The sequence below is a fragment of the Macrotis lagotis genome, chromosome 7 (assembly GCF_037893015.1).
Source record: "Macrotis lagotis isolate mMagLag1 chromosome 7, bilby.v1.9.chrom.fasta, whole genome shotgun sequence".
Taxonomy (NCBI): domain Eukaryota; kingdom Metazoa; phylum Chordata; class Mammalia; order Peramelemorphia; family Peramelidae; genus Macrotis; species Macrotis lagotis.
This window is the reverse complement of record NC_133664.1, coordinates 185736811-185762222: the sequence shown is the minus strand read 5'-3', so window position 1 is coordinate 185762222 and position 25412 is coordinate 185736811. Positions and strand designations below refer to the sequence as shown.

The 25412-nt window shown below is 36.5% G+C and overlaps 1 protein-coding gene across 10 annotated transcripts in view; it reads right to left on the bottom strand.

The window, feature by feature from the left end:
- The window catches only part of LMNTD1 (lamin tail domain containing 1), a 155503-nt gene extending 130326 nt beyond the window's left edge, over positions 1–25177 (bottom strand). For 8 of the 10 annotated variants that reach the window (XM_074194213.1, XM_074194227.1, XM_074194212.1 and 5 more), the window contains exon 1: positions 3183–3333. The gene's annotated coding sequence lies outside the window, so the exon portion shown is untranslated. Of the gene's footprint in view, positions 1–3182; positions 3334–24936 lie in introns of those variants that run through there. The other 2 variants (XM_074194220.1, XM_074194217.1) reach the window with 1 other exon arrangement.
- Positions 25178–25412: the final 235 nt, after the last annotated feature.

The window sequence follows — 25412 nt, the reverse complement described above, 5'->3', positions numbered from 1 at the left end:
ATCCATTTGACCTAAGCTGGTTTTTAGCATGCTATTTTCTTCAGCATTTTTTTGGATTTCCTTGACTATGCTGCTGACTTCATTTTCATGTTTTTCCTGCATCTCTCTCCTTTCTTTTCCCAGTTTTTCTTCCAACTCCCTCATTTGATTTTCAAAGTCTTTTTTGAGCTCTATCATAGCCTGAGCCCAATTTCTGTTTTTCTTGGAGTCTTTAGATGCAGGAGCTTGTGCTTCCTCATCTTCAGACTGAGTATTTTGGTCCTTCTTGGGCTCATTTGCAAAATATTTCTCAATAGTCTTCTTTTTGTTTCTCTGCTTGCTCATTTTCCCAGCCTGGGCCTGGTTTGGGGTGTTTCTGTAGCTTTTGGGATACTCCCACAAGGGTCTCAGTGTGTGAGGTTCTGTCCTCCCTCTTGGTCTGTGAATGACCATAAGCGCCCCCCTCTGCCAAGGGGCTGATGTGGGGGGGGGGCTGCTGTTCTATGGGGGGGCCTAGACTGTGGTCAGGATCTGAATGTGGTCAGAGCCCCAGAGTCCTGTTTCAGGGGCAGAGGACAGAACTAGGCAGTCTCTCTTCACTCCCCTCCCTCAGCTCAATGGGCTCATGCCCGGTGGGCTCCTGCTTACCGGCTCGCCTGCTTCTGTTTACTGGATCAGGGCTGGGGAAAGATGATGCTTCTTGCTGTGTGCCCTGAGGGCTGGGCTCCACGTGCTCGCTCTGGCAGAGGTCCCCCGCTGTTCCCCCACCTTGTGCCCGGTGCTCCTCGGGGTGCAGCTCAGGAGACTCCCCCACTGCTGTGAGCTGAGACCCCCAGCGCCCTGGGGCTGCCTCCGGGAGGCTGAGGTTCTTTGGCTCTGGTGGGCCACCCCTCTGGCAGGCTGACTCTCTGACCCCGGGGAGCAGAGCCTTTCTATTCTTTTCCAGATTACCTTGAGTAGGAGAACTGCCTCACTGGGTCCCTTTGTAGGTTTTGTCTCTCGAAAGTTTAGTTAGAGTCCTTAGCTGATGAATTTTATCAGAGAGCTCCTAAGACTTGATCCCTTCTTGTTGCCATCTTGGCTCCGCCCCCTCCAGAGAGCCATTTCTTATAACCAAAGATTTAAATAAGTAATAAGAGAAAGCAATCAAACCATCTTTTAAAGATTTATTCAGTTTGGATAGGGGAAAGACCTCAAACCTTCAGACAAGAACCTATAGAAGGACAGAGATCTGGCACCTCATCCCATAGGAATTCTGGGACACCATTATTCTACTGCTTGAGAAACCTGTGCCAGGCTAGGCAGATCCAATTCAGAAGAACTCACCTAGGATATAGAGGAGGAAATAGGCCTTCTTATAGCTCATTATCTGGGGGCTAAATCCAGTTGTTTCTCTCTGATGACAGTTAACTTTGTTAATTTTTGTTAATTTTAATTTTTGAAATCTAGAAACCCTCTAGATTTCAGCAAAATCCTTATCACCCAGTAATAGCTATTGATCAGTTCCCATAGTAACATAGATATATTTGAATCAGAACCCAAAAGTTCTAGTTACTGCTTTTCAAACATAAACCTCCAGAATATAGGAATTTAATGCAGAAAAAAGTGATTTAAACAGATAATGGGAACTTACTAGGGCCAGAAGGAACAATTTGGCAGAATAGGAATTGATTTCTTATTGGTAATAGAAAGTTATCTCTGTGTTTTAGAGGATGGTAATGTGACAATCTGTGAGGAGGATTTGAGAAATGATCCATGTAAAATTCAAGGTCCAAATGAAAATAAGAAGGCAGATACACAGAGCTGTGAAATAGCAGCTTGATGACATTGTCAGTCCATATAGTAAAGAAAAGCAGAGTGCTCCTATGAAAAGAGAATTACCTTTGGAAGGACCCAGATTTAAATCCCAATTTTGCCTTGTTCTTTCTTGCTCTCTATGTGACTGTGGACAAATCCCCTAACTGTTCTCAACCTCAGCTTCCTCATGTGTAGACTGAGGAGGTTGATTAAACAGCCTCCAAGTTCCCTTCCACTTCTCAATCTATGACTCTATGATCACATCTCTTTGTAAAGTTTGAACTTCTTTTAATGATATCGCTCTACAGAATTATTATTTAATTTGTTATGATTTTGATGACATAGCAGGTGACCTTTATTGAATTTTTAAATTTTGCCAAGTTGATTATTAATATCTGAGAAGAAAGAAACAGTAACCTGGTAGAACTGAGTTGTTGAAAGGTGTCATACAGGAGGAATTTAAACAATGATCTACTCTTAAGTGTTTTCAAATACAGTAGCTCATCTGATCTTCGAAGAATTCATATTATGCTGTTACACATACAAATATCAAAAAGTAAAAACTTGTTCAAAGCCTCATCACCTGATTAAAGCTAGAATATTCAGATTTCAGTCATCTCAAATAAGTTATTTGCATTTTCTAATCTTTCAGTTCCCCTACAAGCTTCAAAAACATCTTTAAAACTAGCTTTTGATGAGATGATATTGGTCAATGGATTTTGTTTACTGAAAATTCCTTTCATCTTAGCTATTAACTTCTGAAACTGTTCAGACTGTTCTCTCTGTGATCAAAATTGTTCCTCCTGAGGACTGCTAGGCTATTCCAAGCAATTGGGGTTCTGAGCAATCACTAAATGATTTTGACATAGCTGGAAACTTCCAACAGCTGGAAACTTGGGTGGCACCTGGTAATAGAGCAAGTAAATTTAGAACAAATCAAATAATGTAAGCTTAGAATAAGCTGTATTGCCAGGTCCAGAGCATCCCTACAAAAGAGGGTATTGATCTAATTCCTCTGTAGATGGAGGCATGTTTTGATCATTTACAGCACCTCTACTCATGTCATTTTATTATGCTTTAAAGTTTTAGGGCAGCATTTGGCCTCAGAGTGCTTCAGAAATAAAATCATAGATCTAAAATTGGAAGGGAACTCAGAGTCCATCTAGTCCAACATTGTCCTTTTACAAAGAATGAGTGTGATGTGCCAGGAGGTTATGACTTGCCCAAGGTCACATAGGTAGTAACAGAGGAATTTGAGCCTGGATCTTTTTGACTACAGTCAGGGTTCCCTTTTACCAAGTTGTTTCCCAAAATTTACATTTTATAGATTAGAAAACATCATTTCCCCCCTGCCCCCAGGGTCAGCAACTGCTATAGGAAGGAAATGTGATGAACCCCTTTTTTACCTGTATGACAATGCAGATTTCTTATCAGTGGTATTTTGTGGATATGCGTTTATAATCCCGTATTTAGGTGTCTCTCAGTTCTCATTGACTAATCTAATCCAGTCCTTCACTCTGAATTCTAAGAACTAGAAACTTGGCACACAGAGCCACAGTAATGAAGCAAGCAGTCAGGTTTCCTTAGTTACCTACTAGTGGAAGAGAAGATGGCCCATTATGATGTAAAGGCCACTGACTTCTTAAACGTGCTTGGAAAATCCATCTGCTGGCATGCAGAGAAGAGGAACAGGGTTTTAAAGAAAGCCAGATTATATTTGTATGCCAGAGTTCCAACAATCTGGATAGCATTGTTCCAAACCCATTTAATTATTGTCCTAGTTTGTCCATGAATCATGGTTGAGTTTCTTCTCCTTTTGTTTTCTGTGGAATGATATGAAGACATGATACTTTGGAAAATACTTTTAAAGGGAATCTCATTGTATTCCAGATAATATAAATGAATGCAATGGTCTTGCCAGCCTCCCTGCTGGGAGGAACCCTTTTTTTTAAAACACAGGTTGCATCCATGGCATGCCATTTAATTGTTTCTGAACCTAGAAGAGTCCCACAATTAGATGTCAGATTTTTTTTTTTTGGTTTTTACTTATAAGTCAAGTTCTTCTTGTGAGTGACTTGATCTATAAAGCCTAAGATAGGTTAGATAGGTTGTTGTTCTTTCTACTGAATTTGATTTCAATATTCTCTTACTTGTAATGACCTAGGGAAAAGAGAAGTAGAAAGAATAGAAACTACAGGATATGATGGAAAAAACACAGGATAAACAAATAGTGTGACAAAAAATATTGATAGGGAAAAATAGAATGAAAAAAGTGCAGAGATTGGAACCAAACACTAACTGAAGCAGCAGCAGCAGCAACAAAAATTGAACCAAATGCCTAGGATTTCTATTCCCTATGAAGTACAGAATCTTTTTCTCTTTGGAGTTGTGATCCAGTTTTCAAACTTAGGAACTGAATTTTTCAGTTTTTAAGTAAAAACAAATAAAAAGCCAAAATTTTTTTTAAAAAGTCCCTCAACTTAAAGCAAGTCTGAATTTCAATAGTTTCACAAGGGTATTGGCAGAACTTCTGAGTACACTCAAAGTGGGAGTTGAACACTTCTGGTCATAATACCTCTAGCACCATATATAGAGGCAGATGATTAGTGGCTTTTTCCTTTCTCTATCCTACATTGAAATAGGTTCTGAGCTAGCTGCCTGAACTTAGTGGCTTACTTGTTCTGATTCTATTAATTTTTTTTAGGTTTTTGCAAGGCAAATGGGGTTAAGTGGCTTGTCCAAAGCCACACAGCTAGGTAATTATTAAGTGTCTGAGACAAGATTTGAACCCAGGTACTCCTGACTCCAAGGCCAGTGCTTTATCCACTACGCCACCTAGCCGCCCCTATTAATTTTTACTTCCAGAATCTAAAGATGGTGTAAGAGAGCCCTAACAGATGGAATATCTGAAAGGCACAATTGAACTCTGAGGTGTCTCTGCACAAAAAGAGAATGTCCATAAATGTAAATAGATCCACAGTTTGGAAAATGATTAAGAGCAGAATGTGTGTGAATGGATCTGAGTTAACTATGATAGAGCTACATTTGGAATTCTCCTATCTTCCCTTCAAGGGAGATGATATAAGGTAAATGGGGGGGGGGTCAGAGAAGGACAATTACAACTAAAATTCAGAGAATTGGAAGGGACATGTCAGCTTGGAATTTTAAAGGTTGAGATGAGACATCATAAAAATAGATAAAATCATGAACAGAATGGTAAGGAGAAGCTTGGACCTTTTTACCCAATTTTGAAATGAGATTATTAAAAGGTAAGTTTATGAAAAATAAAATGAAAAATTAGTAGATAATTTATAGCATTCATTACTCTGATATATGGAAAATATGTGGGGAAAAAGAGATTCAAAGTGCTTAAATAAAATAATAAATTCCAAATCATTTACTAAATGATTGAGCTTTACCTACACTTTGGCTAGACCATGGCCTTCATTCACTATAGCATTTGCAAGATTCCTATATATGTACTTACTACAGTATTCTTTACAGGAAGGTAAACTATTTCATAATGAATTTATAATGGAATTTCAAATATAAAATTTTAGTTTGCATAAAACTTTTTAAGAAATTCACATTTATCATATATTTCTTTTTTAAAGAGAGATTTCATTTATTTTGTTTTACAACTTTTTCCCCTATTCTTGCTTCCTTCCCCCCCCCGCCACAGAAGGCTGTCTGTTAGTCTTTACATTGTTTCCATGGTATAACATTGATCTCAGTTGAATGTGATGAGAGGGAAATCATATCCTTAAGGAGGAAAAATAAAGTATAAGAAATAGCAAAATTATATAATAATTTTTTTTTCTAAATTGAAGGTAATAGTCTTTGGTTGTTGTTCAAACTCCACAACTCTTTCTGTGGATACAGATGGTATTCTTCATCACAGATACCCCCAAATTGTCCCTGACTGTTGCACTGATGGAATGAGCAAGTCCATCAAGGTCGATCATCACTCCCATGTTGCTGTTAGGGTGTACAATGTTTTTCTGGTTCTGCTCATCTCACTCAGCATCAGTTCATGCAAATCCTTCCAGGCTTTCATGAATTCCCATCCCTCCTGGTTTCTAATAGAAAAATAGTGTTCCATGACAGACATATATCACACTTTGTTAAGCCATTCCCCAATTGAAGGACATTCAATTAATTTCCAATTCTTTGCCACCACAAACAGGGCTGCTATGAATATTTTTGTACAAGCATCATATATTAATAAAAAACAGAATAATTGGTTGACCTTTAGAAATTGGTGTTAAACTATAGAAGTTATTTAAACATGGAGTAAATCTAAACCACTTACCAAATATACTTTAAAATTCTGTTGACATTGTTTGGTTTTGCAAATGTGTTTGAACAATTTTTTGTTTAGCATAAGTTAAAATCATCATCAACAAAAATGTTTATTCAGTACTCTCACTGTATTAGGCACTAGGGTTGCAAAGGAAGGCCCTGACCTTCAGTAGCTTACAATTTTTATTGGAGGGGGCACATATCAAGAAATAATGATACAAAATAATAGCATATAACAAGTATATTCATTTAATATACATCTTGGACTTATTTCTTTTGTTACATTGCTCCCCTCAGATTATCATCATTTCTCTTGCCCCCCTCAGATTCATTGACTTCAACACTTTTTTCTCTCTTCTCCAGGAAATACTATCTGCAATCCTTCCTATACCTTACTAGAAAATAAATCTTCCTAAATGAAAGATTGCTCTGATACTATACTTGCTTTCTCAAAACCCTTCAGATGCATTTATACACAATAAAGGATAAATTATAGCATTTCAAGTTTTTTGGCTACAGCTTATTTTTTCCAGTCTTACTCCTTTATACATATATAGCATTCCAATTCAACTGAAGTAGTTTCCATTTCTCAAATACTCTTGGCATTTCTTGCTATTGGGCTTTTGCTTATGTCATCCTCACTGCTTGTAATGTCTTCCCTGCACATCTCCACCTTTCAAAATTTTATTTAGCCTCAAAGTAATTGAATAGGCATGAAGACATCAAGTAAGCAAGACATGGGCAACATGTGTAAAGACTGATGTGAAGTGAGGAAACAAAAGGTAGAAGTGGGAAGGAGTAGAAAAGGGGATTTCTATGTAAAACCTCTTTGCAGAAAACAGAGGAGGGCACCTTCTGTTTGCATTCGAATTTACTAATTGAGAATGGAACACAGCTGAGACACTAATGCAACTAATGTTGAGAGAGAGAGAGAGATGTCGAGAGAGATGTTGAGAGAGAGATGTTGAGAGAGAGAGAGAGAGAGAGAGAGAGAGAGAGAGAGAGAGAGAGAGAGAGAGAGAGAGATACAGGGAAAAGCCAAGAAAAGCGAAATTGAAGCAGGAAATCACTGACACAGAAAGATGTAAAAGGCCAAAATTGTGGTTAGATAGGACATTAAAAACCCTTACAGCTGGACTTCCTTTTGTTTTAGTATCTTTTCTCATCATACATACATACATATATATATATATATATATATATATATATATATATATATATATATATATGAGCTATAGAGTCTGAAATCACCTTCCATTTTACCCTGTATATTTTTTATGTATGTAGTTATTTATATGTTGTCTTCCCAAGTGGAATATTGTTTTGGACTTTTTTAACATAGGAAGCATTTTAATAAATGTCTTTTTACTGATGAAAACTGAGAAATTGATAGATTCAGAAAACTCAGAACCTTTGGCATGGTACTAAAAGAGTGACTTATACACTGTTGATGATCATGTGCAATTAAGTAGTAAGTCACATTGACTTTTTAGCACTAAATTTAGAAAGCAGCCTCTGTTAAACATGCAGGGTCCAGTGCACAGATAAGATAGTTTTTAAAAAGATACTGTATAGTCTGAGGGTTACTAGATATCCATGACTGGTTCTGTTTTGTATTGGCAGTGCAAAATATTGACCAATTTGGATAGAACAACTGTAAAGTGTATGTATTTTATGTCAAATCAGAGTCTTTGTAACTTCTTGTGCAGGAGAATTATTAGGTTAGACTTGTGATTTAAGAGTGTATTTTTGGCAGTTAAGCAGAGACTTTTGATTGGAGAAGACAGAGAGTGGAAGCAGAGGAAATTATTAGGAAGCAATTGAAACAGCCCAAGTGAAAGATAATAAAATTCTAAACTAGAGTGATATCCATGTGAATGGAAAGAAAGGGACAGATATGACAAGTAGAATTGTTAATATTTGACAACCAACTAGATAAATAAGAAGGAAGAACTGAGGATGACTATGAGATTGTGAACCTGATGATAGAAAGGATGGTGGTAGAATTAATAGAAAAGAGAAAGTGAGAAAGAGTAGAGTATGTATATGGAGGAATAATGAGTTCCATTTTAGTTTTTAAATTGGGGATATGTTTGGCAGATTCAGTCTGTAATGCCTAGGAGGCAGATGTTTCTATCCAGAGAGTTGCTGGATGAAGTGATAAGATCACCAGGAAAGTGAATTTAGAAATTTAGAAAGAGAAGATATGAAAGTCCAAAAGCTCTGGAGTAGATCACTCATAGTAGGGCAAACAATGGATGATGATCCAGAAAATGATACTGAGGAGTAGTCTGACAGATTGAAGGAGCAGCAATATAGAAACAGAGAAAAAAGAATATACAGGAGGAAGAGATAATTAATAGAATCAGAACTGTACAGAGGTCCAGAAGGCTGAAGAATGATAGAAAAAAGACCTATAGAAGTTTCAGTCTTATGTAGTGACTAAAAAAATCTAGCTTTGCTGTCAGAATCACTAGAGAGCATCTAAACTCTCAGAGCCTACAGTGATTAATACTGTAAATAATAATGTAAATTGTAAACCATCTGCCAACTGCATTAGGTAGGAGAATAGTCCTGAGAATTTCCTCCACTAATGAACTCACAGGTTATCCCTCTCTTCTCCCAACTCCCAAAACAGCCTTTGGATTTGGCAGTTAAGAAATAATTATTAACTTTGAAGATAATGGTTTTTATTGAGTGATGAAGCTAGAATTCTGACAGATTACAAGGGGCTGAGAAGTAGATGAGAGATGAGAAAGTAGAGCCAAGTTTTAAATTTTTTAAATGATATTGGGTATGAAAAGAAGAAGAGATACTGGATAAATGGTAGGATCAAATCAAAGATTTTGAAGCATAGGGGAGAATTTGTAGGCAACAAGAAAATTGATGGGAAGAGATTATAAAGGATGGAGGGAGAATATTGTAGGGACAAGTTGCCAGAGGATGCAGGTGGAGATTTGATCAAACAAGGCTCTAGGAAGGAGAAGAGCTAAATCTTCATAAGAGACTGGAGAAAAAGAAGAGAAAATGGGAGATGATTTCAAGGGGTGTTAAGATATAGCACTGGAAAGTGGCTCAAAGCAAATGGCCTCTATTAGTCAATTATGAGGCCAAATCTTCTGGTGAAAAGTGGGGGGAGGAGTAGTGTGAGGGAGACTTAAAAAGGTTAAAAATAGCCATTTGGGGGAGTATAATAAAGTTTTAAGAAGAATAAGAGGATTGAGTCATTTTAGTGAGAGCCCAGTTGAAATTAAACAGTTTAATCCAGTTTGCATAGTTGCATGGCTTTTATAACTACATTTAATAGAGGGTGGTGTGTGTGTGTGTGTGTGTGTGTGTGTGTGTATGTGTGTGTATGTGTATGTGTATGTGAGTGTTTTGCAGGAAGAGATATCAGGTGGTCTGTCTCTGACAAACTCCAAGTATATGATGAAGTATTGAATTAAGTGATAAAAATATGCATTTATGCTATATATTTTCATAAAATAAAGTCAATTTCTTTATAGAATTGGAAGGGGCTTGCTCATTGACTGGGCAAAATATTTGGCCAGGCCTCAAGTAGGCCTAAAAGAGAGTTGAGAAATTCAGACCTTATTATTTCAGGGAAATTCTGAAGCCTTGGTGAGACACACTGAGCTTTCAACAGAAACACATTCTCTATGGCAAGGGTGGGGAAAAATTTTTCTGCTAAGGGCTATTTAAATATTTATAATATCATTCACAGGCCAAAACTATCAACTTAAAAATTAGCCTGTCAAACATTTAATTCAGCCCTAAAAAGCTCCTAGAATTATTGAATTTTGAGTCCCTCCTGTGGTTTTTGTGACAACGCCAGACCAAATAACTTCGTGGACCAGACATTCCTTGCTCTGCTCTATGGGAACAATAACATAGAGAGGATCAGTATTCCAGGCAGGAAGTAGCTTCAAGGAGCAAGATGTCTGCAGGCAGAAAAGTAAGTTAGGGGATTCAAAATAAAACTGATTCTGGAAGTAAAATTGACGAGATGTGGTAAAAGATTGGAAGGTTAATGGAAAGAAATGACTGAATGAATGGTGAGGAGAAGACCCAGGGAACCGAGCTCAGTGACATCCCACTACCAATAGTGATTCTGTGTCCAGGTGGGGAGTACTATGAAGACATAATGAAAAGGGAAAGGATATTAGGTTTCTGCAATATTAGGCTCACAAATTGCCTTGATCACTGGGTGTGCTCCCTACCTGTTTGCTTCACTACTCTCTCTGTGTCCACTTTCCCCATAGATGTTATCTGTATTTGTGGTAGAGTACACCTAAAACTTGAGGAAAGATATTTTGTAGCTCCTATGCTATTTTTGTAAATGCCTTTGCATCAAGGTATTTGTGCTTATTGGATGACTATTAAAGATAAAATTATTGAGGAGGGCTTGTGAGCTATAGTTTTAGAAGTGTAGATCCACAAGATACCTGAGATAGTAATCATTCCCTTGAGGAACCATCTTGCAAGTTCTTGAAAACTGAATTGGGAAGTCAGTTCATATTTGATATGAACCTAAATTAGGGTGGAGAAAGCAGATAAGAGGGATAATTCAGAGTTAGGTTTTGGTATGTCATGGGTGATGAAAGGACAAAGGAGCAATGAATTTGTGAGTAGAGTATATGTTTTTAAATGTTTAACCGTAGGGGCACAACTGGAAAGGGAGTAAAATCAGATCATGGTGATGATTTGGAAGAACACTCATGGATGAAGGTTATGCTTGAGAGGAAAAATAAATTTAGAAGAAGTGAAAGACAGAAATAGAATAGATGCAAAAGCAGAAAAGGTGAATTTCAGAGCTCCTAGTCATGATAGTGGAACAATGGGCAATGGTGAAATCTTTGTATGACTATATATATATATATATATATATATATATATATATATATATGTATATATATATATACATATATATGCAAGTGAGATGAATTAAAAGTGGAAATTGAGGAGTCCATGTTTCATTCAAGAGATATCAATATGTATAGTAGAGTTTCAAAGTATAGGAAAAGGGTCCAGGTGAAGAAGACTGTAAGCTTAATGTTTAATTCCTTGAGAAAACAACAAGAAGGGGGTGGAGTCAAGACAGTGAAGAAAAGCTAGGAACTTTCCTAGACTCTCCCTGGCTTCCTTCAAAAATAAGATTAATCAAGATTGTAATGGATTCTGGAGCAACAGAACCATCAGAACTACAGAGTGGAATATTTTCCAGCTTATGATACCTTGGAAAGACTTCATAAAAGGTCTAACTTGGGTGCAGGGGAGAGCATGACCCAGTGCAGGGAGCAGAGACCAGCATAGGCAAGTGTGGAGGAAAACCATAGCAAAGATCCACCACCCAAAAAACCCAACTCCTTTAAAAATATAATTTGGCACATGCAAAAAGAAAACAACTCTTTAACACATTAGAATTTACCAAATGGAAAAAATCCACTGAAGAAAACAACTCCTTTAAAAATACAAATGGGCGAGCTCTCAAGTCAAGGATAAAATAATGCAAGCAACCAGAAAGAATCAATTCAATTATTAAGGAGCCACAGTTAGGATAACACATGATTTAGAGTTACTACATTAAGGGATTATAGGGCTTGGAATAAGATATTCTGGAAAGCAAAAGAACTTGAATTACAACTAAGAATCAATTATCCAGCAAAACTGAACATATGCTTTCAGGGGAAAAATGAATATTTAATGAAATAGGGGACTTTCAAGCTTTTCTGATGAAACAGCCAGAGCTGATCAGAAAGGTTGCACTTCATATACAAGGCTCAAGTGAAGAATAAAAAGGCAAGCAGGAAAGGCAAACCATAAGGGTTTTAATATGAAATGTTTATATTCCTGCATCGGAATTGACAACAATGTACTTTCTCATCTATTAGGGCAATTAAAAGAAGCATTTAAAGTTAAGGCACAGGTGGGAGTTGAATTTGAAGGGATAATATATTAAAAAGATGGAGTTTGAGTGACAGAAGAATGTACTAAGGAGAAAGGGAAAGTGGGAGTTAGAATGGGTTAAGTTATTTCACATAAAAGAGGCAAGAAAACACTTGGATTGGAAGAGGGGGGAGTAAGAGGGAGTAAGTGAGCCTTAATCTTAATTGTTATTGACTCAGAGAGGATACCCTCTCAGATATAGAAATCAGGTATAGAAATCTATCTTATCCTAGAGAAAAGTAGGAGAGGAAAAGGATGGGAGAAAGGAGGTGGAAGGTGATAGAAGGGAGGGAAGATTACCAGAGGAGATAGATGTAAAACACTTTTGAGGAGGGATGTGGGAAAGGAGAGAGAGAGAGAGAATAGAATAATTGGACACTGGGGGAATAAGATGGAGGGAATTACAGTCAGCAATAGTATCTGTGGGAAAAAAAATATTGAAACAGTTTCTCTGAAAAAGACCTCATTTCTCAAACATAGAAAACTGAGCCAAATTGATAAAAAAATAAGGTCATACCCCAATTGATAAATGATCATAAGACATGAAGTTTTCATATTTGGTTTTTGATGCTATTTAGATCATTTTTTAAAATGTCCTAACTCACTATTGACAAGAGAAATGCCAGTTGGATTGGCTAATAGGACAAAAAGAGGAAATAACAAATGTTGGCAGGGATGTGGGAAAGGTGAGATATTAGTGCACTATTGGAGGAGTTGTGAAAGGATTCAACAGTTCTGTAGAACAGTTTGTAACTATCCCCAAAGGGCTATAAAATCATGCCTACCCTTTGAATTAGCAATGCTACTATATTCCAGAAGAGATGAAAAAACAGGAAGGAAAAAAGAACTCTCTCTCTCTCTCTCTCTCTCTCTCTCAATATATATATATATATATATATATATTTATATATACACACACATATATATATGTATGCATATATATAGATAGATAGATAAGTGTATTTATACCAACTCTTTTCTGGTGGCAAGAAACCAGAAATTGAGGGGATGTTCATCGGTTGTATAATGACTAAATAAATTGTGGTGTGTGATTTAGATGAAATGGTGAACAGAATACTCTCAGTAAAAAGCTAGCATGACCAGATGCAATGGGAAATTTACTATATACAAAGTAAGAGCAGTGTTGTAGGAAGATCAGCTCTGAATGACTTAGCTTTTCTCAATAATGCTGTGACTCAAGAGAATTCTAGAGGCAGCTAGGGGGCACAGTAGATAAAGCACTGGTCCTGGAGTCCGGAGGACCTGAGTTCAAATTCGACTTCAGACACTTAATAATTACCTAGCTATGTGACCTTGGACAAGTCACTTAATTCCATTGCCTTGCAAAAATAGAAAAAAAAAGAAAAAAAAAGAAAGAACTCTGAAGGACTTATGATAAAGGATTATCCATTCCAACAGCAGAGCTGATGATGTCTGAATACAGCTTGAAGCATATCTTATTTTTCTTGAGGTTTCTTTTTTTTTTTTTTTGGTGGAGGGTGGTTATATTTACTTTTACAACTTGGCTTGATGTTTTTTCATGACTACATATTTTTTTATCTCTATCAGATGACTTGCTTTCTCAGTGAGGTGTTAGGATGGGAGGAGAGGAGAGAATTCAGAGACCAGGGTTTTAAAAATGAATGTTGAAATTTGCTTTTGCATGTAACTGGGGAAGATAAAATCAAATAAAATAATATATCGAAAATAAGTAAATAAAAATACAATTGAGCAAATGGAAAGAAAAAAGAATGAGAATGAATTGGTTGAAACTAACATTGCAGTAGATAGAGTGCTAGGCCTAGAGTCAGAAGACTTGAGTTCAAATCCAGCCTCAGACACTTATTAGCTGTGTGACTTTGAGAATGTCACAACCATGTTTGCTTCATTTTCTTCATGTGTACAAAGAGTTGGAAAAGGAAATGGTAAACCACTCTGGTATTTTTGCAAAGAATACCCCCAAAGTGGCCATAATACAAATACAACCAAAAACAACAGCACCTATATTGTCTTGTGGCTCAGAAACTCATTGCTTTGTGGTAACACTGGTAGTATAATTTAACTTCATTTATATCTTCCATTGGATGTGGCTTCTGACACTAAGTTTTCTCCATATTCAACCTCACCATCAAGTACTTTGGTAATTAATCCATCCATAAGGTAATTGCTAACTTTTCATTGTGAAGGTTCAATTTTTTCTTGAATTAGGTATTCTGAAAACTTACATTTGTAACATTGGAGAGGCTTCCAAGTCAATTCTTTTAGCAACAGCAAACTTACTTCAGCTTACTGGATCATAAAAAGGGAAAAGGATCCAAATGTACAAAAATACTTATAGCAGCCCTTTTTTGTGGTGACAAAGAATTGGAAATCTCCCCCCTCCCCATCAGTTGGGGAATGAGGGAATAAGTTGTGGTACATGATTATGGTGGAATACTATTGCTCTGTAAGAAGTCATGAGTAAAGGGTAGCAGGGTGGTACAGTGGACAGAGCACCATCAGACACGTAATACTTGCTTAGCTGTGTAATAACCTTGGCCTAGTCACTTAACCCCATTGCCCTGCAAAAAAAAAAAAAACAAAACAGAAAAAGAAGTCATGAGTAGGTGGATTTCAGAAAAACTTGGGAAGATTTACAAGAACTGATGGTGAATAAAGTGAACAGAACCAGAAGAATATTGTACACAACTGTGATAGACTTGACTCTTCTCAGCAATACAGTGATCAAAGACAATTCCAAAAGACTTGTGTTGGAAATGCCATTCGTGTCAAGAAAAAGAACCCTGGAGTCTGAATGAAGACCTAAGTATGCTACTCTTTTTAGAATTTTGTTTTTTTCTTTCTCATGTTTTTCCCCCTTTTGTTCTATTCATACACAACATGACTAAAATGGAAATTTAAACAAAAGTTTAAGAAAGATGTAAATCAAGACAAAATATAACCTTGTAATATTATTTTCCTATTTAATGTGAATAAAGTAAATTAAAAAGAATAATAGTGTTGGATATTTACAACACATTCTTGTGAAGAAATCCATGAACTGGAGGGAAAAATCACAATGTAAAATTTGTGTGACATGATGATCTATGGATCAAGAGAAATAAATGATATTGTGAATACACCATACCAGAAAGAAAAAAATGTGGAAGTCAAAAAACAAGCAGCTAACTTTTTGTATTCATTTATTTTGTTTCCTTTGTTTGATGACTTTATATGCTAAATTTCCTTCTTGTAGTTTCTTTTTCCCTTTTCTTTTCTTTTCTTTTCTTTTCTTTTCTTTTCTTTTCTTTTCTTTTTTGATTTTGTTTTCGCAAGGCAATGGGGTTAAGTGACTTGCCCAAAGTCATCAGCTAAGTACTACTGAGGTGAATTTGAACTTGGGTCCTCCTACTCCAGGGCTGGTATTCTATCCACTTCACCATCTAGCTGCCCCTTAGTTTCTTTTAAGGGAATGATTCAAATTCTCACTTTTAAAAAGAGGTCCATATTTTTTCCATTGATGATGAAGCTTAATTTTGTTGACTAAGCTTGTTTGTGTTTTGAAAAAGAGGCTGATAAAAAAATCTTTCTTTTTAGGATGTTATATTCAAGTTATCTCCTTTAATTACGAATAAAGTATAGACGAGTAATTTGGATTTTCTTTTTAAGAATATGAATGAGGGGTGGCTAGGTGGCACAGTGGATAAAGCACCGGCCCTGGAGTCAGGAGTACCTGGGTTCAAATCTGGTCTCATACACTTAATAATTACCTAGCTGTGTGGCCTTGGGCAAGCCACTTAACCCCTTTGCCTTGCAAAAAAAAAAAAAAAAGAATATGAACAAATTTCTCCTGGCTGACTGTTGTATTTGTTGTTTATTACTAAATTTCTGAAACTAACATTTCTTGAAAAGTTAAAGTTAAATATGTGGTTTCTTCTTGTCTATGTCTTATAAATTTTATTTTTGCTTCTACTACTGATATGTTGGTTTATTTTTAAAATTTGTTCCATCAATTTTTTCCCCCTGCATTTTTTGGATACGCAGGATGCTTTTTAAAAAAAAAATCTATTATTTCAGAGAGATCACTACTTTCTTGTTTATTCCTGAATTCTTATTTGAGAACTTTAAATTTAAAATTTTTTTCTTAAAGGATTTAGATGCTATACCATATTTTAATTATTATTCTATTATCTATTTTGCTTTAAGCATAACTTCCCTATTTATCTCTTTTGACAGTATTTACTTTTTGCTGTCAACTTATTTTATCTGAAATCATGATTATAACTCCTGTTAGATTTAGATGAAGTAAAATAAACTTTATTCTGTTTCCTCTCTTTAACACTACATATACCTTTATGTTTTAACATATCAATGCTTATATTTCATGTATAATCAAATTGTTGAATACTGTTTTCTAGTCTTTTAAGTAGGCTAGATTATTAGCATTCAAGGTTGTTATTAACTTTGTTCATTTTTTAATCATCAACTTCTTTTAAATTGTCTTATAAAATAAGTACTAGATACTTGTGAATTTATTTGGATGGAAAGAACATGCTACTTATATTTTAATTTAATTATTTTATTAAACTTCTCATGTAACTGAGTTTATTTTTTTTTTTTTTTAGGTTTTGGCGAGGCAAATGGGGTTAAGTGGCTTGCCCAAGGCCACACAGCTAGGTAATTATTAAGTGTCTGAGACCGGATTTGAACCCAGGTACTCCTGACTCCAAGGCCGGTGCTTTATCCACTACTCCACCTAGCGCCCCGTAACTGAGTTTCTTAAGGCAATTCAATTCTATGAAGGTTTCTTCCTAGGTGACTGCAATATTTATTTTCTCATATTAAATTTGGTCTAGTTGTTAGTCCCTTATTTTGGTACTTTAGTTATTATTCCTTTCTTCTGCAGAATTGCTTTCTTTTTGACCCATAGTATTTATTCATTTTATTTAGACTACTTTTCTTTTGCTTCCTCATTTCTTCAATTTCTTTTCCAGTTTTCTATTTGGTTTTGCTATGACATTTCCTTACCCTTTCCTTCTCTAATTTTTCCTCCTTTACTTAGTTCATATCTTTACCTCGAGCTTAGGAGATATGATTTAGCTGTGACCTCCATTTACTTCCTGGGACTTTCCTGTTTCTCCTACTGAATAATGTATTGATATGTTAATGATATGCAGACATTAAGATACTATTTAATTTATGAATCCTTTGTCTCCTGTTTCTTGGTCCTGAGTCATATTTCCAAATTATTTCTCATTGCTCTCTCCCATTTTCCCATTTTCAATGAAACACCAAGAATTAAAGTGTATTTGATTAAATCTGGAGTCTCTTACTGAGTCCTTAATAGAATTCCTCTATCTCTTTATTCATTGTGACAAATATTGGCAGATAAGCTGCCATTATCTTCATGGTAGTCTTTTTTACTTATGCTCATATAAGCACAACTATGATGACCAAATGGCCATGAAATGATATTTCTTATTACCTCTGTATGCACCATAAAATCACGTCTTCAAGAAAAACAAAATTCTTTGTGAGATATTGGGTAGAGGATAAATACATATCTTTCCAATTTGGGGAATCAATATGACAGAAGCTCAGAGTTGGAAGGAATCTTAGAATATATTTTGTCAAATCCATACCTGAACAAAAATGTCCTCAACAACATTTTCACTACCTTTTAAGTCTATATGCTAGTAATTTTAACTTTATATTAAGGATAATTATATTAAAGCTAATTTGGCAACATTAACACATTGCTTATAATTCTGTTATATTGAAAAATGTCTCAAGTAGGAAAAATCTCTTCCTCCTCCTTCTATATGATATAATTCCAAATTAACTGGAATGCCCCCCCTCAGTTTTCTGAATTGGGGTTTAAAGTTTAGAAAAGAATATGATGGAGAAAGAGGTATCCCAGAAATTAAGAAGAATATAAGCAAGCACATAGAGAAAGCATAAGGCATGAAAGTGGTTCAACAAGTCTGACTGGATTCTCCAATAGTATCCTACTGGACTGACAAAGGAAGACTGGTTCCAGAATGTGTAGGCCCTGCATACCACAAAAATTGAATTTTATCAAGCAGAGAAATGGCAAAGGATTTTTGAGAATAACATGAGAGGACTGTTATTCAACTTTGGCAATACTGTGAAGAAGAGGTTTTTGGAAAGGGTTAAGTGATAAACTAAGGTTATCATCGGCTTCATATCTTATTAAAAATAGGTATATTTTTTCAAGTTTTCAGAACTGATATTTATTTCTCCAATACTCCCTTATTTTGAGTCTTCAATTAGAAGTACACCTATTGACCAGAAAGGTCTGTCCTAAGTTAACCAGTAGAACTCAAAAACTTCAGAGGAACATAGATTTAGAGCTGTAATAGACCTTTGAATCTGAACCACTTGTTTTAGAAATAAGGATACTGAGACCCAGATAAACCAAATATTATTCAAGTTGTAAATGTTAGAGTTTGGATTTGAACCCACATCTACCTTACTTTAAGTGGAGTACTTTTAACTAAGTCAAACTGATTAACATGGAAAAAGCACTACTGGAGCAAACAAAGGTAAATATTTCCCATCACCAAATCTTTATTGGTTAGTAGGGGATTTTTCTTGATATTGTGATTTTAGGAACTACTATACTATAGCCCTTAACTAAACTCAATCTTCCAATGACTCACACTTTTTATATTTAGGAACAAACCTCTTGTGCAGGCTAGGAAGAAAGAAATAATTAGGGGAATGCTGCATCATGCCACTCTGAATCAATCAAAATCACATAGGCAATTAAATTTATAGAGGCTGAAAAATACTTTAAAATTAATGAATTCAAAAGGTAAAATAATTTTTAAAATTCAGATTTCAAGTTATAAAAATCAAGAGTGGTAATAACTAGTTTGTGAAACAGTATCAATTTATTTTTATTTCATTTTTTGAATTTATAATATTTTTAATTGAAACAATATTTCAGAGTAGACATATTATTTACTCCCTTGTTCATTTTTTTCTGCCAACAGTTAGTTGGCTAATATCACCCTATTCAACAGGAAATGGCTTATTCTATTGGAGGAGCAAGAGTTGAGAAAATAGAGTTGAAAAAAGGATCCCTAATAATCTAGGCCTCTTTGTCTCTGTCCCTCTCTTTCTGTCTCTGTCTTTCCTTCTATCTTCCAGCTGAGAATAATCAGAAACATCTCTACAAGTCAGATGGTGAAAAGTTGCAAATGTCCTAATGACCTGAAAATACCTTGGAAGCAACAAATGTCATATTATGAGCCAGCCAGAGGACTGTGGTGTGGCAGTCTGTTCTCCTAATGATGTATGAAGTTTACCAGACCTATCATGCAGTAAATTCACTTGACCCACTCACGTGGTTGGTCTTGCTTTGCCACCTGTTCAATTGACAAAATTACCCAATGCCCTTGGGTTAGGTTGCTATCTGCATCTTTGGAGAGTTCTGCAATTGATTTGTTTCCAGAGTAATAATGATGATGATGATGATGATTTCATATTTATTACATAAATGTTTAACATATTTCATCTTGTACACATCTCAGGAATTTTTTGAAGCAGGTCCTCTAAGTTTTACAGACAAGGAAACTGACACCCAGAAATGTCAAATGATTTCCCTATGGGTGCAAAGTATCAATGGCTCATTTCAAACACAGATCTTTTTCACTCCAAATTCAGCACTCTACTCAATATGCTTTGGTACTACTCCTAAAGTCAAGAGGGAATTTGACCATACTCCATGTAAACCCATAATACTGTATTCTTAATAATGATAATAATTAATCGTAGTCACATGTTTATATAATGTTTATGGTTTCACAAGCATTTTAATAGTTTCATCATACCAACAATAGGTTATTTTCTACAGTACAGATTACAAAGCATCTTCTCAAAATAATGCTGACAGATAGGTAGTAAAATTATTAATCTCTATTTTACTGCTGGATAAACTGAAGCTCAGAGGTATTAGTTCCATAATCAGATGACTAGTAAGTAACTAATAAGTAAAAGAGGTGTAGTTTGTGACTTGCTTTTCTGACTCCAGGTCCTACCTTCATTTCTTTCTTTCTTTTTTTTTCAAGGCAATGGTGTTAAGTGGCTTGCTCAAGGCCACACAGGTAATTATTAAGTGTCTGAGGCCGGATTTGAACTCAGGTACTCCTGACTCCAGAGCTGGTGCTCTATTTACTGCCCCATCCTACCTTCATTTCTAAGAAATGGCTTGGTAAACTAGATCATGGAAATTTGTCAAAACTCTGATTTAGAACATTCTGCTAGAACTGCTTTCTCTGATCTATGATGTTGCTACTAAAATGTATGTTTCCATGAAGAAAGTTTCAAAGATTTTGTTATCTTCTTTATGTAAGTATGTTAATAAGTTAAGGGAACAGAAGTTGTTAATATGGGAAACACTGAACAGAGATAATCAAAAGGTAACAATTATGGTATCAATGGCAAAACAAAGTATGAGGCTGGACTCCTTCCCTCCTTCACTACCCCCTCCCTAAGATGGTAAGCAATTTGATATGGGTTATGTGTATGCATATATTTCCATATTGGTCATGTGGTGAAAGAATGAATAGGCCAAGATCAAGTATAGAATCCCAATAGATTTTAAAACAAGTATTGTTTACTTTGAAGAGAACTTAGGAAATTTTAGAAGAATTGTCTTATTTCGAATATATGCCCTTCAAATCTTCCTTCAAGGAGAGTTACATCATAAGCACAAACATGTTGTAGCCTTCTATGAGATCCCCAAAACTGTCCCTGCTAAGGTGCCCAGAAGAGTTAAAGTTTATTTAAATGTGTTCTCTGTTAGATTTTTCTCAAAGGTCCTTCCAAGTGCAAAGTATACTAGAGACACAAGTATATCTATGCATACTTAGGCTACTTCAACATAGAATGTACAGTGTAGACATAGGACATTTTTTAGAAAGATAAGACAATTAGCATTTATTAAGCCAGGAATTTGTGGTAAGTACTACAGACATGAAGAAAGGCAAAAACAAATAAACGAACAAATAAATAAAAGTCTCTACTCTCAAGGAACTCATAGCAAACAATAATATATAAATTAGCTATATACAAGACAAAATGGAGATAATTAACAGTGGGAAAATATTAACATTAATGCAGGATCAGGAAAGACCTCTTATAAAAGGAAGGATTTTAACTGGGAAAAGTAGGGAAAGCTAGGAGGTGAAGACAAGAAAGGAGAGAATTCCAGACTGGTGGACAACAGTGAAGATTCACAGTCAGGGCAGACAGAGTGTTTTGTGTGAAGAACAGCAAGAGGTCAGTGTTATTGGATCACAGAGTGAGTGAAGAGGGGGAGTAAAGTATAAGATGACTAGAAAGTTGTGGGGGGCAAGTTATGAAGGGCTTAGAATGTCAAAAATAGTGTTCTGTTTTGATAGACAAGTCTGACAGCTGAAATGGGGAGAGACTTATATAACCAATCAGAGGTTCTTGCAATAGTAAAGAGGCATAAGGTAATAAAGGCTGGGGTAGTGGAAATATCAGAGAAGAGAAAGAGATGTTATGAAAAGTAAAATCTACAGGCCTTGGAAACTTGGATATAGAGAGTAAGAGGTGTCAAAGATGATAATTAGGGTTCTAGCCTGAGTGACATGGGAGGATGGTGGTAGCCCCATAGTAATAGGGAAATTTATTTTTTTCTTTTATTTTAAATTTATTTTTTATTCTCATTTTGTACAAATGTTTTTTTTTACATTAATAAAATATTCTTGTTTACATGTAAACAAAATACCCCTCCTCCCCCATGAGTATAGATAGACTTGCTTGGGTGCAAAAAGTAAAGGGGATAGAAAAAATTAAAATTAAAAAAATAATAATAATAATTGTAGGTATGGCCAGGTGGCGCAATGGATGAAGCACCAGCCCCGGAGCCACGAGCACCCGAGTCCATATCCAGCCTCGTAAACCTAACAAACACCCAGCCGTGTGACATGCAAGCCACCCGATCCCCACTGCCCTGCAAAAACCAAAAAAAAAGAAGGGAAAAAAAAAGACCCAAAATAAAATAAAATAGCAATAATAGTAGGGGTGGCTGGGTGGCAGACAAAGCATTGGCCCTTGAGCTAGGAGCACCTGGGTCCAAATCCGGCCCCAGACACCCAAAGATCACCCCGCTATGTGGCCCCAGGCAGGCCATCCAGCCTCACTTGCCTTGCACCCTCCCCCAAATAATAATAACAAAAAATATGCTTGAGTCTTTGTTCCAACACCAACAACTCTGTCATGGGTGGATCTCATTCTTTATGATAAGTCCATCACAAAAGTTATTTCCATATTTTTCCACCATTGCCATTGCTGATTGCAACTCCCTCCTTTCTTATTTCTCCACTACCATGTACTCTATTTTCTCTCTCCTTTCACTCTGACTCTGCTGTAGGGTAGCTGAGTGGCACAGCAGACAGATCCCTGGTCCTGGGGCCAAGAAGCCCTGAGCCCCCATACCACCCCTTAGGCCCAGAATCCACCTGGCCCTATGGTCCTGGGCAGGCCTTCCAATCCCAGCCCCTTGCAAGAAGTAAGAAAGAAAATGTGTTATATCTGGCCAGTCTCCCCCCATGGTCCATCCTCTCCTTTATTCACATCCCCAGCCCTTCCCCCTGCTCCCCCCTCCTTCTTACTCCAGATGTCTATACCCCACTGAGTATATATGCTGTTTCCTCTCCTAGCCATCTAAGTTGAGAGCAATGGTTCCCTTATTCCCCCCTTGCCTCCCCCCTTCCATATCATTGCAATAGCTCATTGTAACAAAAAAAAATCTTATTATGTGAAATATCTTGGACTATTCCCCCTCTCCTTTTTCTTTCTTCCATTTCATTTCCCTTTTGTTCTATTGACTCCATTTTTCACCAGCTTTCTCCTGTGCTTCAACTATAAAAGCTCTCTCTACCTGCTCTATTAACTGAGAAGGTTCATATGAGTATTATCAGTGTCATTTTTCTATGCAGGCATACATGCAGTTCATCCTCATTAAGTCCCTCATATTTCCCCCCTCTCCTCCAATCTCCATGCTTCACCTGAGTCCTGTATCTGAAGATCAAACCTTCTGTTCAGCTCTGGCCATTCCAAAAGGAACATTTGAAATTCCCCTGGTTCATTGAAAGTCCATCTTTTTCCCTGGAAGAGGAATTCAGTCTTTCTGGGTAGTTCATTCTTGACTACATTCTAAGCTCTTTTGCCTTCCGGTATATTGTATTCCAAGCCCTACGAGCTTCCAATGTAGAGGCTGCTAAGTCCTGTGTGATCCTTGACTGCAGTTCCACAATATTTGAACTGTGTCCTTCTGGCTGCTTGTAATATTTTCTCTTTGACTTGGGAGTTCTGGAACTTGGCTATAATATTCCTGGGGGTTGGTTTTTTGGGATCTCTTTCTCTGGGGGATCGGTGGATTCTCTCCATTTCTATTTTGCCCTCTGCTTCTAGAATATCAGGGCAATTTTCCTGTAGTAATTCTCTGAAAATGATGTCAAAGCTCTTTTCCTGATCATGACTTTCAGGTATTCCAATAATTTTTAAATTATCTTTCCTAAGTCTGTTTTCCATATCAGTTGTTTTTTTCAATGAGATATTTCACATTTTCTTCTAATTTTTCATTTTTTTTTTATTCCTGATTTCTGGTAAATTCATCAATCTCCCTGAATTCTATTCTTTGTCTGAAGGATTTGTTCTCTTCAGAGAGTTTTCTTATCTCTCTTTCCATCTGGCCAATTTTGCTTTTTAAAGCATTCTTCTCCTCAACAACTTTTTGAACTGTTTCATCCATTTGACCTAAGCTGGTTTTTAGCATGCTATTTTCTTCAGCATTTTTTTGGATTTCCTTGACTAAGCTGTTGACTTCATTTTCATGTTTTTCCTGCATCTCTCTCCTTTCTTTTCCCAGTTTTTCTTCCAACTCCCTCATTTGATTTTTTTTTTTTTTTAGTTTTTGCAAGGCAATGGGGTTAAGTGGCTTGCCCAAGGCCACATGGCTAGGTAATTATTAAGTGTCTGAGGCCGGATTTGAACTCAGGTACTCCTGACTCCAAGGCCAGTGCTCTATCCACTACGCCACCTAGCCGCCCCCCTCATTTGATTTTCAAAGTCTTTTTTGATCTCTGTCATAGCCTGAGCCCAATTTCTGTTTTTCTTGGAGTCTTTAGATGCAGGAACTTGTGCTTCCTCATCTTCAGACTGAGTATTTTGATCCTTCTTGGTCTCATTTGCAAAATATTTCGCAATAGTCTTCCTTTTGTTTCTTTGCTTGCTCATTTTCCCAGCCTGGGCCTCGTTTGGGGTGCTTCCTGAGATTTTGGGACACTCCCACAAGGGTCTCAGTGTGTGAGGCTCTGTCCTCCCTCCTGGTCTGTGAATGACCATAAGCACCTCCCTCTGCCACAGGACTGAGGTGGGGGGGGCCCTGGTGTTCTATGGGGGGGGGGGGGCCTAGACTTCGATCAGGATCTGAATGTGGTCAGAATTTTATCAGAGAGCTTCTAAGACTCGATCCCTTCTTGTCACCATCTTGGTTCCGCCCCAACAGGGAAATTTAGAAAAATGAAAGTTTTGGGGGAAACATAATGGGTTCAATCCTGGACATGTTAAGTTTAAGATGTCTATTGGATTGTCCACTGAAGGGATCAAATAGGCAGTTAGAGATATGAGAATGGAGGTCAGTTAGAGCTGGATAAAAAAAAAATCTGTTTTGAAAAGATCATTGAATTCATGAAATCTAATGAGAATATCATTTTAAAAAATTCCTCATCTTCACTCTTCCTCACATCCTGACTCTACTATCCCATAATGGAAATAGTTGGCAAAGAGGAGGTAGACAAAAAAAATAAGAATAAAGGTACAGAAGAGAATGTTTGAGTATGTTTATAATAAAAGTAACCAATAGACTCTTACCACAACTCTGAACTTCTCTGTCACTAAATAAGGTCAGCTACACGTATCTTTCTTTGGGCCTCCTGTGGCCACACTCCATTTTGCTACACAGCAGCTTCTCTCTCTGCTGTTAGACATTGCGCTCTGAACCCATCAATTCAGGGGCTCAAAGGGACTAAAATCCAAAAAATTGGGTACTTCAATTTCCTCCTAATTTGTAATTAGAAAGGGCAGAAAGAACTCAGTTTTCATACTGGATGGAAAGGATACCAATGTTGTCATAGAAACAGTAACTACAAGCTTTTTTATTCTCTTTTGGAATTCTGGAAGCCTGTTTTCTGAATTTATCCTTTCAAAAGTAAATAAATTTCAAACATATTTCTGTAACAAGTGACTGGAAATTTCCCTATTTCAGAAAGTTTCCTTTCATCAAATTAGAATGGGGGGGGGTGGTCTTAGGCTCCTTTCACTTAGATACTTAAGTGAATTAATAATTG